The sequence below is a fragment of the Heliangelus exortis genome, chromosome Z (genome assembly GCF_036169615.1).
Source record: "Heliangelus exortis chromosome Z, bHelExo1.hap1, whole genome shotgun sequence".
In the NCBI taxonomy this organism is placed as follows: Eukaryota; Metazoa; Chordata; class Aves; order Apodiformes; family Trochilidae; genus Heliangelus; species Heliangelus exortis.
In genome coordinates this window covers 62366122-62378275 of record NC_092454.1, presented here as the reverse complement: position 1 = coordinate 62378275, position 12154 = coordinate 62366122, and positions in this window count along the sequence as shown.

The window sequence follows — 12154 nt, the reverse complement described above, 5'->3', positions numbered from 1 at the left end:
GAAGTGTGGCCAAAATAAATGAAGGAAATGTGCTCTGAAAACAAATGAAATTGCTATCTATTCTTCAAAAGCTTCTAATTTCATTTAGTAGTAACTGTGTCTCCAGTTGTGTGACTATTAAGACCTCCAATTGGAGTTATTTATGCTTATACATATACTTGCAGGTTGACCGTATTTATACTTTGCTGGTGTGTTCTACATGTTTGTGTCTCTAATTTTCAGTGTTTCATTCACCACAATGAATAAAATAGAACTGCATTTCTATCAAGTTTTACAGAAAAGAGAATTTGCAGAAAGAGACAGGCATAAAACTACTGGCTGGAGAAGTCTAACAGCTTTGTGGTGAGATGTACAAATCCTTACCACAATGACTCTTGCACCCCTTGACATACTTCTCTTGCTATGTTTCCCTTGCTTGATTTCTGCAGAACCATCTCAGGACAGATTTTCTCTGCTTACCTATAGTTAGAGTGAAGTTGCATTGAGATGAAGATTAATTATAAGGTTAGTATTCTAATTTTTTTTTCTATAGGTTAACTTTTACACCATATTCACACTACCACTATACTCATACAGCTTCCCATCATGGCCCAGCTCAGACATCTACTACACCTGCATCTAGATGAGTATTCAGTGTGATGCTATTTTGCTACAGCACACTGCAGAGTGGAAATCATACTGTTTTACTGAAAAACATCGAACCACCACCCTTTCAAAAACTGCCTTCTTTATTATTAAGCAGCTGTGCATCAACATCAATAACATTTCATTACCCCCTGCCAGTGTTTTGTGTACTGCAGATCTGGCTTCAAACCAAGAGGTTGTTGAGGGGTATGAGATTTACATATTGCATTCTATTAACAGACGCACGATCGTTACCACCTTTTTTCAATTATAAATTTCTCAGAGCTCTTTTATTCACATGCCATGCAAAATAATGATTCAGCAATAACTTCTAGTGCAGAAAGAAACTGGGAATACCAAATTGATATTTTACTCTCAGCATTAATTCCTAGGTGAACACAACTTTCCATATACTCACCATATACTTTATCATGTGAGATAAGGGATAAAGAATATTTTGAATGTAGACCATAGTGTCAGCCATTCAAATCTTGACCAATAAAAAGCATCCACACTTGTCATATTATGTTCATATTGTTATTATGTGTAGAATCCAGAGTCCCTTACCTTAGGAATTAAGTCTGTTTATAATAGTTTGCAATTTTAGGTACCTCACATGTACAGTGATGGCTGAGGCCAATTACTGAAGAAGCAGGGGAAACAGTGATATAGTCTATATCTGTTAAATAAACCCCAAAGTCATCATTTCCCTTTAAAGTGCAGCTGCAAACCCATGACACAGCTATGGAAACTGCTACACAGGGCAGCAGCAGGGGCAAGCCAAGTGCCAGAGAAATGGTTGATGCATTCCTTCCTAGTAGGTAACACATAATGAAAATTCCAAAGATCTGTGTTGTTTAAGTTTCTTCTCCATTGTTTTTGGGTGCACTAAAATGCATGAATACAGGTTGGGAGGAAAAGGGTTGAGGACAGTCCCAAAGACAAGTCCTTGGGGGAGGTGGTGGACCAGAATCTCAATATCAGTGTGCACTTGCAACCCAGAAAACCAACTGTGTCCTGGGCTGCATGAAAAGCAGCACAGACAGCTGGGTAAGGGAGGTGATTCTCCCCCTCTATTCTGCTTGTGAGTCCCCACCTGGAGTCCTGTGTCCAGTTCTTGAGTCCCCAGCATTAGAAGGACACAGAGCTCCTGGAATGTGTCCAGAGGAGAGCCACTAAATGATCAGAGGTCTGGAGCACCTCCCCTATGAAGCCAGGCTGAGGAAGGTGTGGTTGTTCAGCCTGGAGAAGAGGAAACTCCCAGGTGACCTTATAGCAACCTTCCAGTATCTGAAGGGGGCCTACAAGAAAGCTGGGGTAGGGCTTTTGACATGGGTGTGTAGTCAGAGGACAACGGGAAATGGTTTAAAACTTGAAGAGCGGGGATTTAGGAAGAAAATTCTTTTCTGTGAGAGTGGTGAGATGCTGGAACAAGTTGCCCAAGAAAGGTCTGTCTGTCCCCTCAAGTGTTCAAGGCCAAGTTGGATGGATCTTGAGCAACCTCGTCTAGTGGAAGGTGTCCATGCAGGGGCATCAGAGCTGAATGATTTTAAGGTCCCTTCCAACCCTAGCCGTTCTCTGATTCTATGAATACGTACCACAGATCTACAAGAACAGGAGAAAACTTAACTAGCAAAAGGTTTAATTAATTTACATGAAGAAAGAATCAAAGAGATTTTGTTCTTCCCAGATTAATTTTATTATATAATTATTATTGTTATAACTTTTTAATAAACCCCTATTTCACAAAAGGCATGTGAAGCAAAATGCTGAATTTTTAGGCTTTGTCAAGAACCCTGTGACAAGCATGTGACATGTCCCTAAAGAATTTATTATGTAAGTGGCTGCAGGAATTTCTTATTTTTCTCCAAGATTAATTTATTTTTAAATGGGTGCATGCTGGTTTTGAAAGCACATCTCAACACTGAATGACCACAGACAGCATTTTCTCATTCTTTCTATATTTGAATACATTATGTTTCTGTTTATAAAGCTTATGACATAACATGTCAAGCCAGCTCAAGTGGCACTGAAGTGTTTTTGAGTGTTTCACTCTTTGCAGCTGTTATTTCTCTCCCAAATCTCTCGTCTGTATGCCATAATACTCTTGTCTGTACAGTGCTCGTTTGTTACTGATCTTACTTTGTGGCTTCAGATTAGGAGGGATCCTTCAGAAGCTGCCATTATGAGAAACAAGCCAGCAGCAATTTACAGCTTTCTCTGTTTGTGCAAAGAACATTATGTAATTGGTAAGAACAGAAAAAGTTGAAGATGCTGTTATTGATTCTATAAAAAGTTGCTGTAAAAAGAAACTACAGAGATGACCAAAGCATGACTCAGATTTTTGCAACATCAGACTGACAACTAATTGGTTATTCTGGTTATTTCACTTCAGGTGAAAGTGATACATTTGGACAGAGATGCCTACTTTTGTCCTCTCACCAAATCTTCCAAAGCACCTTTTTGGGAGTGTTTAAATTAATATCTGCAATTAACAGGATTACACTATATACCTTGCATTTCTTCTGCTTTGCACCCTTATGGTAACTTGTTTTAGTTCTTTGTTTTTTATCAACTGCAGCTCCACATCCATTAATCCTGTTTATTTGTTTTTTCTGTTCCCCTCAAAATCTGCCCTTTCTGATGTGAAATTTCTGCCTCCCATACAGGCACTTGGTTATGAATTTGCATAAGCCATCCCTATTTTGAGGTGCATCTCTTACAGATGCAGAGTTTGCCCAAATCTAAACTGCTTTGCATCATTAGACAAAATTTCACAAAGTAAAAATATCAAGTCTGCCAAACTTCCTTGCCTGCTCTCATAGTGCTCAGTTATGCATGTGGCTCATATATCCCCCAGTGATATTCAGTGCATCTTCCCCGAGCAGTAAGTAGATCTTAATTGTTCTGATTTTTAATGCCTGATTTGATTAAAGGTCTTGAAAGAAAGTTACATTTCCCTGACCACCATCCTCACTTCCATGAATGGGATTCCTACACAATCCTCAGGTACTCTTACTAGGTTCCTTTACATACCATCTGATCCTTCATAACCCTTCCTGGATGCACTTAAATTATAAGCAAGAGCAAGAATTTTAGGATCTTGCTTTTAACCCATACTAAGAGACCATATGGTTAGGTAAGTAATAAGAAAACTATTCATCTGTTCAGTCCTTATACACAGGGTACATATTTCTGGAAAACTGCTATAAACTCTACGTATGTAGCTCTTCTTAAACATAATATCCGGTGAAATTCAAAATCAGACTTTTTTTCTTTCATTATTAACCTATAAGATATTAAGGTCATCTTAGAGTTAAAAGAGAAATGTGTCCTTCAAAGGAAAAAAGGAGTGCAATCCTGTTATTTCTAAGTTTATGGGGCTGACATTTCCTTCTCCTTGGAGTTTTATAACAGTATGACTCAGATAACTGGATTGAAAGCCAAGAGCTGTCACAACTCAGATACAAAATGAAGCACTACTTTCATATACATCTGCAGAGACAGACAAAGATATTTGTTACTATGACTCTAAAAAAATACTCTGCTTTCATATACTTTCATATACATATGCAGAGACTGACAAAGATATTTGTTACTATGACTCTAAAGAAATACTCTCGGTGCAAGGAGCTTAGTATGTAAAAAAAGAATGTTCAAATGCAGAAAAAAATCATAATTTCTTTTTTGTTATCAGATTTCCCTGTAAAATTATGCCATCTGTATAATATTAAAGTATCCCCTTCTCCTCTGCATATAACAGTGAGAAATTAGTTCAGAAAAGCCATTCAATGCATCATTCAACCATATTTTTGTTCAGTTGCCAGAAAAAATTGCATTTGAGCAGTGTCTGCCCACCTTCAACTACCTATCTATGCTCCTCTCCCTGGAACTTGCTGAAAATTTGTAAGTTCACAAATTTCTTTTTGAGTATTACTAGTTTGCTTCACAGGTAAGTGTTTGTTGCTATGCCATAGACTTTAAATAATGAACAAGTGTCAAGAGGCAGTGACCCAGTTACAGAACATATTTCCAAATATAAGGCTAAAAGGAAGAGTTATCTAAAATACCTAAAGCAGAAATGCTATGCAAAATAACCATGGAAGATCTTACTTCTGGGCTCTAGTGTCTATATATATGCACATATATATAACAGCAGAGTCGGCAAGTCAAAGATGTAAGAAAGAGAAATTTTCTTCCTTACAGAGTAATTTACTATGGAGTCTGTGCTCATTTTTAGCAAAGTCTTCTAATTGCATATATGTGAGCAGGTGGTTTCCTTACATTTTTCAATGCAGTGTGGGGTCCCCAAAGTCAGAGCAACAAAACATAAGGCTGCACAGAGTGGAAGACAAATGTAAGACTTGCTACTCAGTAACAAATGGAACAGCAATTTGCAAGAATAATTTCCCTGCTGGGTTCCACATTTAAACATGTGCTAAGAAATCATATGTTCACACAGGATGAAACCCACCTGCTATAGGGAAAATATGATTTACTTATGTGAAGTATTTCTACCCTCACAGTCTTTTTTTCAACATATTGAAAAGAAAACTGTATGAACAGTATCAATTAATTATCTTTTACTGCTTAAAATACTTGCACACACATTTTATTTTCAGATACTAGTGTACAACTTATATTGTCTTTGGAAACAAATGTTGAGCCTTGCATACATCAAAGTCAAGCTGTGAGTAAACTAATTTGGTGAAGATAATGTGCAGTTTAGAGAGATGCATCTCAATTTTCTCAACACGACCATGATGTACTTAGAGGAAGAAAAATCTCCAGAGGTGATATTCAATAATTTTTATCAGTGGTGTATGTGAACTGAGTTAGAAAACATTAGGATATGTTGGTTAATGGTTGTTTCTTACAGCTTTAAGAAACTTGTGGTTATGAGAGCATGAAGGAGCTTCAGGAAAATGAACCATGAAGGCCATACCGAGGCTGCACAGCAATATGCTGTTTAATAACAACAGGAGAAAACTTGCCAGCCCTTTTGGGGCTCCCACATTGTTAGTCATCAGTGTTTTTCTTCATGGCTTTTTAAGCTGAGCTACTGTGTGGAAGACTGAAAACATGCTTCTGGCCATTTACCACTGGTTTTATAACACAGTAACTTTGCTGTGGACACTTGCAGTTCCTGTTGGTATCTTATTATTAAGGGAATGAAAGTAAAGTTGGCCCTGATTGAAGAGGGAAAGGACCAGTGACAAATTGCAAAAGTAGTGATCCCTCATCATAACATGATCTCAAGATAACCTTATGATAGCTGCTGCAGTTAACTCATATGCATGAATATATATGCAGACTATCAGCTCTGGAATAAAGGATCTGTGCTGTCCATAGGATTCCTCCAGTAAGAGAAAGATCAAAATGGGTTTGGCAAGCTTTTCAGCATAGCTAGACTGCTGCTTAAACTGCAGGCAAAGAGTTTAGTGCATTTTATGGCAGCTCTGTGCAGTAGCACTGAATTGGGCACACCGTTCTGCTGCATTTGTCTGCTCTCAGGATTTCTGGGGTTTCTCTCTGTCATGTGAACCTCCTATTACAGAGTTTTTCAGGTGACTGAGAGAGGTTTTTTTTTATTTGCTCTTTAATTTTTTTTCTTCACCTTTAACTTCCTGATTTGAAAACAGGTCAGAGGAAAGTAAGAAAATTAAGTCCTTTAGTATTGTATATCAATGCAAGCAGTAGACTATGCTGAGGCAGCCTTGATTTTTAGTGAATTCTAAGTTATACTTTATATAATAATAATACTTTTATATAATAATAATACTTTTATTCTCTAGAACACCAGCCACACAAGCTTCTTATCATTTTAGGTTTCTTCATAGAAGTATTGAACAGCATGGAGCTGTTTACTTTATAGGGTGTTTGTGTTAATAGACAGAAGATGCAAGGAGAAAGAAATCTACATATAATAACTTAGTACCTTTTTTCATAAAAGGAAGGAAATTGAAAAATGAACTTAATAAAATCATACAATCTGAAAACATAGTAATAAATTACCCCTAAAAACACAGACACAATTAAGCTGCAAATTACTTTTAAAGTAATCTAAAAGTAATTTGCTACTCAGATCTTAATAAAAAGAAATTTCAGAACATTAAAGAGAGAAGCAGATGTTGGTTTTAATACATCTTGAAAAACAGTTGTGTTTTTTGTAATGCAATCCTCTCTGACTGACCTTTTTTCCTGTCTGCTTTGTTAACTTTCATTGAAAGATCTTATCACCAAATTGTTTTCCCTAGCAACTTGAGCTTCCAACGACAGACAGATTGTGATTAAGACCTGAATGTATCAAATGCCAAAGCAGCACTTAACAGAACCACAACAAAGCAAAAGAAAGCAAATCTAAAATAAGCAAAGTTGTTTTGTTTGGATTTTTCCTAAGTAGAAAAAGTAGTTTCATTTAATGTAATTTAAAAATAGAGTAAGCTTAACTAGACTAAAGACTAACAGTATTTCTGTGAAATACTTCAAAAAGGCCCCACTCTTGCTATCAGTGAGAGCTTCATCACCAAATTAAGTGGGTGCAAAGTTAGGCTGAAAGTGTGCTGAATTTATGGGTTTTTTTAATCGCATTTTAAATAGGCTGTATGGGTGTATGGGTGAATCACCTGGCTTGGTGCCATCTTCATGCATAAAGATTATAAAATAACACAACCCAGCAGAGCCTCAGCAAGTGACCTTATAGCTTTTAAGAAAGTAGAAACACAGGGGGCTTGTGATCCGCCTGGAAAGTGAACAAGAACAAGCCCTGGCAGATATAGCTGAGGGAATGAACCTGCATCACAGAAGACCCTTCACAGAAACAATCTCTGTCACAGCTTCCTTGTGTTTGTGCTGGGCATGTACCTGCCGTGGTGTTCAATCTATTCTCACCTGTGGCAGTGTGAGGAAATTTAATCTATCAGGTAGCTGCTTACCACAGTGTTCAGAGCTTGACAGGTTAAATTGTTATTTTACCCAGGAGGTTATTGGAAGACAGTTCAGATCTGAAAGTGGTGCCATTTAGAAAAGGCACTAAAGAGATTTAGAGGTGCTAGGAATACCAGAACTGAGTCACACACACCAAAACTGTCCAAATGTGGTGCAGATGATGGCTGGGTAATTTTGGCAGAAGTGATAATGCAGGGGAAAGGATTTATTTGTCTTCTCTGGTGAAGATAAGCAAAAAGGTTTTTACACTCTACCCTAGGACAAGGCAGGCAGAGGAGAGCAGAGACAGCCTAATGATGTAAGTTTATGCATAGTTTAGATCACTGAAATGGCTCTGGATGTGTTGTAAGCATGCCAAGTGCATAGTCAGATCTAGCAAAATGAAGTGGGGAAGCAGTGGTGAGCTCCTGTGGAGCAAAAAGCAGTTAATGTGGATAAAAAACATTGAAGCCCTTCCTTCCCCAGAGAGTTTAACAGTTTTATCACATCTTAGAAAAGTCTAAGCCAACTTCCAAACCAAAATCTGTGCCCAGAATTACAAATAAACCTGCTGCTATTATCTGAAAAAACTGCATTTGGATAGCTTGCAAGCATAGTGAGTTGTTTCAATTACAAAACGAAGTGGCAGTACCTATGCAAAATCTTGGTATTCCAAATACATGCACATACCCACGTTTCAAGAAACCAGCATAGGACTTGAGGAGACTTTCTGTAAAGATATATCCATAGCCACTGACTGCTCAGGGAGGCAGAAGTGGACACCTGTGGGCCCTCTTCATATCTCCCACTGTGCAGCCCCAGATCTTGTGTTCTGGTTCACATCAGACTCATAAATCTGTCAGAATCTTTTCAGAGTGAGTACTGTTGCTGGTCATCATCAAAAGAGCATTCCACAAGCAGCAAGGGCCTAATCACAGTGATGTGAAGGTGCAAGTGAGGAAAAAAGTTCCAGTGTAGCTTAAATTCCTGCCAGAAACATTACATGCCTTGTGGACTGGCAATATCTATCTCTCTGTGCAACACAGGAGATGAAATCATGTACAATCTCTCATCTGATTTTCTTTTTCTCTCCTGGATTATGTAGAGTGAATTCTCTGAGCTCTAGGCAATAGGGCCAGAAGTGCTCTAATGAAGCTTGTATCAGGATGATAATGTCATTATCATAGCTGAGAAAACTTAACCACACATAAAAGGGGAAAAAAGATTGAAACCTTACACGCACCGCATCTGGGCTTTTCTTGTTAGTGAATCCTTGGGGCTGATTCTCTATTCTTGTCAAGCAGTGTAATGTGCTGCAAATGTCATCTATTTGAAAACATGGGCAAGAGTAACTGGCAAATATCTTCCACGCTGCTCAGCAACTATGCCAGGGGGGAATAGAAATTAATATGAGACAGATAAAGCCAGGTTATCTGGGTACTGGGAGAATCCATGAGAAATGAGATAGGCAAACCCCAGAAAATGGAGAGATGAGGAACTGAGCCCCTGTCAGGTATGTGCAAAAGTTACTCAAGTTTTTAAGCATGAGGGAAACATGGTAAGCAAGTCAGGGAGTATTACTGGCTCAGTCATGTTTCAAAGTTAGTAAATTTCATGTCCTTCTATTAATGCCATTCCAGAGCAGACAGCTTTTTAACTTAACACACACACACACACACCACTATGTACATCCTAAATTATTAGTGCAAAGACTATCTTATTTCACCTATTTATCACGACACATGATAAGTTATACAGTTATGGTTATGTCTGCTTTCGGGGAAAGGGAATGAACTAAATGACCTTGCAAAATGCCTGAAAACTCATTTTTTTCTTCTCAAAACTGGAAAAGTCTAAAGCCACTGTGGCAGTAAAAGGTTTTACAATCTTCAGCAATGACATGACTTCTGCCCTGCAAAATGCTGTGTGCCTTCTGCTCCCAGTTATTAAAAAAACTGAAGGGAGCTAAGGTTATTTTCTTGTTATGATCACTGTCTCTTGAATCCTCAATTTGCTGCATAGAGAAAATACTTCTTAAAGGAGAAGTGTCAGGAAGGAGAATGGAAAGCAAAGTGAAATACTTTAAATTATCCCCAAAAGGAGAGAGTCTCAAGAGATTTCACATACTTGGCAAGTATGTGAAGCAAGAAGAAACAAGATGCAAGTGTTCCTGATTTGTCCTATTAGATCATCAAGCACAGGTTAAAAGCCAGGCATGCATTGTAGAATGAAGTCATGATGATCTTTACCACACAACTGCTCTGAATTCAGCAGTACCATACACCAGCACACTTCTGACAGCCAGTGGAGAGCTTGTCACCCATTTTGGAGAGAAAGAGTAACAGACAGTTATTTGTAAAAGAAGGAAAAAATATTTTAGAAGAAAGAAAGAAAGAACAGGCAGTATCTAGATAGAAAAAAAAGTTATGTGTTCTTAGGATTATTTTAATGCAAAATTAATACTATGTTAAATAAGCTGTCAAGCTTGTTAAAGTAATTTTTTAAGTAGTACTTTCAAAGCAAAGGAGACAAAGTTCAAGAGCCTAATTTTATTTTTAAGCAGCATATGAATGACTGTGTTAACCAGGATGTTGAACTTCCTGAAATTGAGGCCAGAAATCAGCTTGTCTGATCCCTCCCGAGTGCACCCACTTGCATGAGCTGCTATATAATACTGTTGATCCCAACCAGGTTTGCACCTGATGAGCCAGATCTCCCTGTGCAATGCCAGTCAGCTCTCTTGTAGTCACAGGCAGCCATGTTCATCACCTGGCAGGCTGGTTCAGTAGACACCAAGAAGCAAAGTACTGCATATTTTATCAGCAATGAATGCTTACAGTTAACACTTGCTTTTTGGAAATTAGATATACTCTGTATCTGGAATATTTCCAGGTACAGGGGTGAAGTTTCCTAGTAAGCAAGTACAGGATGGAAGCAGGAGATAGGTGGCTACAAAAACATGAGAGACCTAAAACTCAACATAGTTCAGCCAGGAACCTATGCGGAAAACATACCATATGGCCCACAGAAAAAAGTCAAATATTTGGTACATGGAGCTTAAAAAAGCAAAGAGGGTTACAATTATCTAATATCCTCTCCATCACCAACTGACACTGATCTGTCTTTATCAAAGGAAAAAAAAGCTGTAACGTACAATTTCAGTCTGATTTTGAAAGGACATTTATATGCTGAACTACTGTATTTCCATTGAAATATCAACATCTGTACAGAAAATAAAACATGTAAGGACCATTTATCCTCTGTGAACGGATGCTCTAAGAATTAATCTTGATAATTTTTTGAGCAGTAAGTCTATAATTCAGTAACAAATGGTGCTACATCTAAAAGGGTACGAGTGAGAGTCCATGTTCTAAGTAAAGAGCTCCATTCTGAATATCAGCAGCCTTTACTGGAGAGACCAGCAAAGTCATTAGCCATCTAGTCAACAAAAACATAATGGGCCAGATTTTCTGCTGATGTAATTCTATTTGGATTGAGCCTCAGGGCAAATTTTTCACTTAAGCTGCATAAGAGTTTCTTTTACATAAATAAGCGCTTCCATCTATAAAAATAGAGCAAGACAATACATACTAAAAAATTAAAAATCATTCTTGTATAGATTAAAAGGTCTGCAATCTGCTCATTTCCATTAGCCATACTAGCAAATTTTGATTGATATTGAATCTATTTGGAAACGAAAAGCAAACAAACCAAAATAACAAGCAAAGAAAACAAGTAACAAATTTATTTTATGGTCTCAGACAATGCTTACTGCAGACATAGCAGTATGATGGTAGACACCAAAAGCAAATGAACATTCACCTTGTACAGAAACATGCAAAGTGGTATCCATTTAAACTGAAAAACTGACTGCTATTTGAAAACACAATATATCCTGTTTTACCATAGACCATGGTATCCACATCACCAAACACTCCTAGAATATTAAAGCATATTCTGTATATTGACCATATATTTCTTTCCAGAGATTCAATCTCATCTCAAGATCTTCCAATCAGCATTAAGAATGAAAAAGGAATAGGGGACTGTATATTCTCTCTCCCAAATCATCTCTGATTAAACAAATTGTTCTCCAGGAAGAAAGTTCTGCTTTAGGTTGTATGAGTGCAAAAGAAAATGCAGAGTTTCAAAGCTAGAATTATATTAATATAGTAGAAGCATAGTGTAGCCCTGTATACTTGTCTGATGCAGTTTTAACTGGCTGAAGTGATGATGTTTTTACTGTTTCCCTAAGGAAACATTGTTACAGTTTAACAGACCTGACTGTTAAAATTGCTTTTTTCCCCTGATATTTTCTTCATTTTCATTTGTTCAGTTTTCATCCTGCTTCCCCACTGATGCCCTACTGGACAACAGGAGGAATGTGGGTGTGTATGTACCTAGTGACATGCTGTGCTACTGCTGATACTTCAAGAACCATGACTGCTGAAATGGCCCTGTAATCTTGCTCAAAGTATCAGATCTGATCCAATTTTTCTTACATATGTCACACCACACCTTACTTTTTTCCAGCACACTTTATTATATCTCTGCACCATTGGGCAGGTGTGCTTGTGTTTATCTGCATTTTTCATTTATTATC